Source organism: Schistosoma mansoni (genome assembly GCF_000237925.1).
Source record: "Schistosoma mansoni, WGS project CABG00000000 data, supercontig 0214, strain Puerto Rico, whole genome shotgun sequence".
Taxonomy (NCBI): domain Eukaryota; kingdom Metazoa; phylum Platyhelminthes; class Trematoda; order Strigeidida; family Schistosomatidae; genus Schistosoma; species Schistosoma mansoni.
Genome location: NW_017386083.1, coordinates 37,587 through 44,034, shown reverse-complemented (window position 1 = coordinate 44,034; position 6,448 = coordinate 37,587). Strand labels below are relative to the sequence as shown.

Genomic DNA, 6,448 nt, shown 5'->3' with positions numbered 1-6,448 from the left:
ATTCCTTGCATCATAAAACTTTGTTTCTAGTAACATAAAAAATAAAGATAGAACATTAAGAGAAATATTTAGTCAGTTCAAGAGAATTATCCCACGTTTAGGAGTCATTTAATTGAACTAGACAATAACAAATGATCAGGGTTATTCTCACAAGTTGTCAACATAAAACGTTATGTCAGTTTAAAAAGATAAATTAAAGTTCTCATTGATGATTAGTAATATTTTCTCAAAACTAAATCAAATATATTGAGTTTCATTCCCATCATTCAATTTACTTCTAGATTATGAGATTTGCAATGTAGGGTAAGACAAAATATAGCAATGATGATATTTTGGCATCATAATATAGTGAAAAATTTATGTAGCCTTGTATGTTGAGCATGAGATAAAGTCGTTTAAGGTTATTTGGTGGATAACATTCTAGGTGATTTTCTGTCAGTATTTATTTTAAACTGTCAAAAAAACCTATATCAGGGGATCTCTTAATGATATAAATATATCTGTTATTATTCACACTCAAATACCATGATGTTCAATGTCCAGTATTTTCTGAAAATTTCTATACTGATACAGAAATTTCGATCTTAATTGAGCAAACTAAATCTCATTCAACAGAATGATTGAAAACTCATTCTTTTTTCATCAATTCAAAGACAAAAAGTGTGCACATGTTCATAATAAACTACATGAAGGATAAATAAAATAATCCGGAAAGAGTTTCTCTGTTGTTTTAATCAGTTTTACGCACTGAATTGATATTTAAATTGTATTACATATTTCATTTCCTATTAGTCATTATAATATTTCCGTTCTATTCTTTGTGTTTTAATTTTCTATTCTTTTTCATTGCCAAATTCAAGAATCTAAATTCAGCTTCATGTTAAGTATAACTTAAAGTTTAACAAGAACAATCTATCCTTGAGGAAATTGAAAAAGAAAGATATACATGAACAGTTATAATTAGATAATTGAACAATGATGGTCATGTTATTACCAACTTCAAGTGTACGGAAGTACTGAAACACAGGTGAATAGTATAATGTAATAAATGTTATCATAAGGTGAAAAAAATTCATAAGTTGATTGGCAAGAGAAGAAATCAAAGCGAAAACAGTTATTTCTCTATTTTAATAAGAAAATAAAAAAAACTAAGGCAAATAACGAAAAAAGGATATAAGTACATGACTTAAATATAAGATAAATAGTATATAAGATAAATTAAAATACTCATATCTGTTTTATCTTTTATGATGGATCAAGTGGCTATCAGGACTCAGTAGCTGAGTGGATAACGCGATGGTGTTTGAACCAAAAGGTACTGGGTTCAAGTCCCAGAATGAACATCAACTCTGAGGTGTAGGTACATCCATCTGACGAGTCCCAAGTGGGACGAAACGCGCGTCATGGATTCCACTACTGGCCACTGTCCATCTTTGCTTATAATGATCAAAATATTTTTTTAACAGAATTACATTAAAAGAGAAAAGTGAGTAAAATTAAAAGTGTTTTTTTAAGATATGAAACTATTTTCATTTGAAGCATAATTTACTGATGATCAAAGAAAGAAAATAACAAGTACGTAAATCATTGTATCATAAATAGATTAACATTTTAAGTAGATGTTTACATTTCTATATGATACAGGTAATGAATAGATTAAAGATTTATATCATTTATTATGGTAAGAGTTCAAAAGTAATAAATTGTATTCTTCATACAGAATCATTGAAGTAAATTTTTGAATATTTCTATTTTCTACATGCATGTATGACAAAATTTTTTTGTTAAAAAAAGATACTTATTTCTTTTATAAAACATGAACATAACAAGCAGACTGCTTACTTATAAGTTACTCGTCATTCTCACTATAGAAGATACACAAATATTTATATACGAATGTTGTATATATGCATCATTAAAATCTAAATAAATTGATAAGGAAAACAACAGTTTACTGATTCCAAGAAGTTTTTCAGCAACGAATAAATTTTTTTTATATTCCAGTTGTAAGAGTTTAAGTCTTCCTGTTCTTAATGATACGAATTACAATTTGTTCATCTCTTTTTTTTGCTTATTTGCATCTTGAATGGATACAATCAATAATGTTTAAATCAGTGTCCTTGAAAAGTTTTTATGAAATAGGTTTTCAGCATTTTATTTAAATAGACTACACAAACTGTTGATATTTTTTCGGAAAATTTAAAAATTTCTGCAACAGTGCAAAAATTATACTTACTAGAAAGTAGTAATAAGTAAAGATTTACATTCTAATAAATGATATAAGAAATTTATTTACTTACAGAATACAAAGTACAGTTTTGTATCCATTTGTAAATAAAACCATCAATTTATCACTTATTCAGTAGAATTATTATTTCTATATAGACTAAGTTTCAGGGAATCATACTAAGTAGATGTATATTATATCAGATACATAACTGAACAAGCTACAGTTTAAACTGTTAATAACTGTTAATAGTTTATCAAGGCGTGATCGTGGATGCTCGCTGCTGAAAAGTCTCACAATAGGACGAAAAGGCCGTCCAGTGCTTCCAGGTTTTCCATGGTGGTCTAACTTCAGTTAACTCATGATTTCAACTATAAAATTAATAAAAGTTTAAATAAGTTGAGTCAGGTACTTAAGATGGATAGTTAACCATGCGCTTACTCACCTGCCTATGTATTGATTTGCATATGAAAAGTTGTCAAAATTACTATAGACAATGTAATCAGTTGAAATAATAAAAGGCCGTTTCATCATCTGAATGTTCTGTTTTCATCCTTCAATTATTGTTCGAAATAATTCCGTAAATCTCACCAAAAAAGTTAAAAGTTGTTCTGATTTTAACCAGTTATCGATTTGGATAGGGGTCATCTTACTTTATACCAATAGGCTACAGTTTGTTCTACTTACTGCGGCGCAGATCATCAGACTGTATCCTTTATCCCATACACAAACAATACAGCAGGCAAATAGTAAATAAATATTTATTTTTGATCCCAATTAGTAGAAAATTTTATGCAGCAAGTAGTTAAGTCAGTGATGTTTATAGGAGTCTTAATTTATCTTAGTACCATTGCTTCTGTGATTTCATGATCTCCTTCCTCTTGAAATATATTTTTTCAGCCTATGTAATAAACACAGATTCTTGAATGTTTCTAGGAAAAAAATATTTGTGTATACAAATAATTTGATGCTTAGATAGAATGAAGATTTATAATTTATAAGAGAAACGTAGAAAAACAAAAGTTTAGGAAACTGGACCACTCTTGAAAAGCAAAGTTGATATTACATAGAAGAATTTTTGATGCAGTTACATGGATCAATTCAGACAAAATACAGATACAAATTTTGCTCATTCCATGATATGTTGAACATACCTCGAAATTCTTTTTAGTAATCTCTCAAAGAAGAAACACATGAGGAACTTTGAGGTGGTAGTCAAAAGAAAACCAATTTATAGTTTCCACTCATTTTCATTAGTTCGATTGGACGTTTACGTATCATGTTTTCGCCACATATACATATTTCCTCACTCCAGAATTCCAGTATAATGTGCGAACCACAAAATATATTATACATAAAATTACTTTTATATGAAATGTACTAAATAGCTAAGAAAATTATAGGTCTTATTAAACATACCACAGGTTATGCACTGAAACCTAAATATGTAAAACTGTATGAGGGATATAAATATCATCTGAATGAAAAATATATTATGCATTTTAATAGCTCTTATCAGGATTATTATTCCGTGGGCAGCTATAGAGTCAACAATATAACATTTTCAATTAAGCGGTAGCCTTAAAAAACGTGACATGTTTTTCCTGTTATGAATTCTCAAGTAAATGTACTCAGTCTTTATATTGCCTCTTTTGAGTACAACTGTGAATAACTAATCTTTTTGGCTATTAACATTCTTTTAAAAGTAATATGGAGAATCAAAGAAGTTAACGAAAAAACAAAGATAAGAAAATGTTAACGGAATTCATTGAAAATATTAATTGTGAAAGAATAACGTGATAACGAAACTTGAAATAGGAACTTGACTTTCATCTATATTTTAAAGGTAATTCAAATTTCAAGAAAGTAATCATTAACATTTAAACTAATGTACTGTAATATCGCTACCAAGAAAACATTCATTTTAATTAGCTTAGATGTTCAATTAACTATCAGATGTCTTTGTAGTTGACAAAGAATAATTTTATGAAACATAGTATATAAATTCACTTGCTATTGTTTGTTTTAATTATCCCATCGATGTTTAGGTCTGCAACTGGTCAGTCTCTTATTTGCCATATGTGCATACTGTGCGTATTGCTTCGATATGACCTTAATTCACAAGCATTTTAAGCAAAGATGGATAAAGTCTAGCAGTGGAATCCAGGACACACTTTACGTCCTATTTGAGACTCATCATTTTGATGTCTACTTCCAATTCTTGACGTAGTGTGTTCTTTGTTCGTTCTCCTTTTCATTTCCCTCTAGGATTTCACTTTAGCGCATGCTTCGTGATGCAGTCTGGTGATTTCCGTAATGTATTTCCTATCCACTTCCATCTTTTCCTGATTTCCTCTCCACATGGAAGCTGGTTTGTTCTTTCTCACTGTTGCTGATGGCATCCGGTAAATGGACATTCAGTAACTTGTATAGACTAGTGGTTATAAATACTTGTACTTATTTGGCAATGGTTGTGACAGTTCTCAAAGTTTCAGCTCCGTATAATAGACTTAACTGTCTTGACGTTCGTATTGAAGATTCTCACTTTGATATTGGTTGACAGTTGTTTCGAGTTCCGTATATTCTTCAGCTGTAGGAATGCGGTCGTTGCTTCGCCAACCCTTGCCTTTACATCTGCATCAGGTCCTCCTTGTTCATCAATGATGCTACCCAGATACGTGAAAATTTCCACCTCTTCCAGAGTTTCTCCATCAAGTGTGATTGGGTTGTTTGGTGTTCTCTGTGTTGTACTTGAGGATCCTGCTTTTTTTCCTTTGTATGTTGAGGTATACTGCTACACTGCTTGGCTTCACCTTCATTTATTGATGTGTATGGAATAAAAAGGCTAGGTCATCTACGAAGTTCGAATCGTCTAGTTGCACGCAAGCTATCCATTGTGTTCCATACTTCCTCTCATTTGTAGACGTCTTCATAATCCAGTCAACCACCAAAAGAAAGAGAAAGGGTGAGAGTAGGCAGCTTTGTCTGATACCACTCAGCTACTATATTAGCAAGTGATTTCGTCAATTTACTTCCTTTACTCATGTGGAAAATCATGTACATCAAAAAAAAATAGTTGATTTAGCTAAATTATTAGAGAGGATCAATAAGTAAATGTCTTTAGTTAAACTTTTTTCCCAGGTAAAAGCAATCTATGTGAGTCACTGAAACGATATGAAGTTCAGAAAATCTAGAAATAAACACTTTTAGGCTGTCGAAAGTTTAAGTATATTTCAGTAGTAACATTTATTGTGCGAATATTTAATTTATATTTTCATTAACACTGATAATATACTTTTTACTGATGGTTAATTAATTATTCAAATCGTTATTTGTGCTAAATATTTTTAAACCCTTGAACGAGTTAGCTTGTATGTAGCTCAATAGAAAGCAATGAAATACATCTTATTCATCGTATTTACAAATATTGTCTGTTCGTATGTTAGGTTAATAATTTTTAGTAAATAATTTACTATCAGCAACGTTTTGTTTTAAAATAATTTAGATGTTATGTGTTCTTTCCATGAAATTAGGTTTAATACAAATGCTACTGAATAATTTTCATTCAAAAAAGCCAAGTAAAACGAAGTTCAAAAGGGGTTTTGTGGAGATTCCAGTATTTTTCATAGTTGAAATCATGATTCGATTGAAGCTAGATCACTATGGAAAACCTAAAAGCACTGGATGGCCATTTCATCCTATTGTGTGACTCCTCAGCAGTGAGCATCCACGATCCCGCCTCGCGAGATTTCAATCCAAGACCTGTCAGTCTCGCGCGCGAACGCCTAACCAGTAGACCACTGAGCTGGTCGGCATCCAACTGTGTTAATGTCTAACTTCAGCCAATCCACGAAGCAGCCGTCCAGTGCTTCCATGTTTTCCAAGGTGGTCTAGCTTCAATTGACTCATGATTTCAACTAGAAAAGGAAATTGTTTAATATTCTGAAGTAACACCAAATGTGTCTTTATACTATGACTGAAGAATAATACATATTTGTATCTAGATATGCGGTAGATCTTATGAGTCTGCAAGGTATGTGAATGAGTGAATACAACTCTTAAAAGAAAATCATCACCATATCGTTTTTATAAAAAGTTGATAACAATTAACAGTACAACTGACTAGTTGATAAATAATTTTATTAGCAAAGAGACAGAAATTATTCAATGCAAAATTTTGCATGATTACAAATCATTTGGGACATAAATGATTTTAAGACG

General features: G+C 30.8%; 1 non-coding gene across 1 annotated transcript; it reads left to right on the top strand.

Moving 5' to 3' along the window:
* The first annotated feature begins 1,273 nt into the window (after positions 1-1,273).
* Smp_tRNA_01638_Gln_TTG.1.1 lies at positions 1,274-1,340 on the top strand. The gene has a single exon. It is a non-coding gene (tRNA).
* The last annotated feature ends 5,108 nt before the right edge of the window (positions 1,341-6,448 follow it).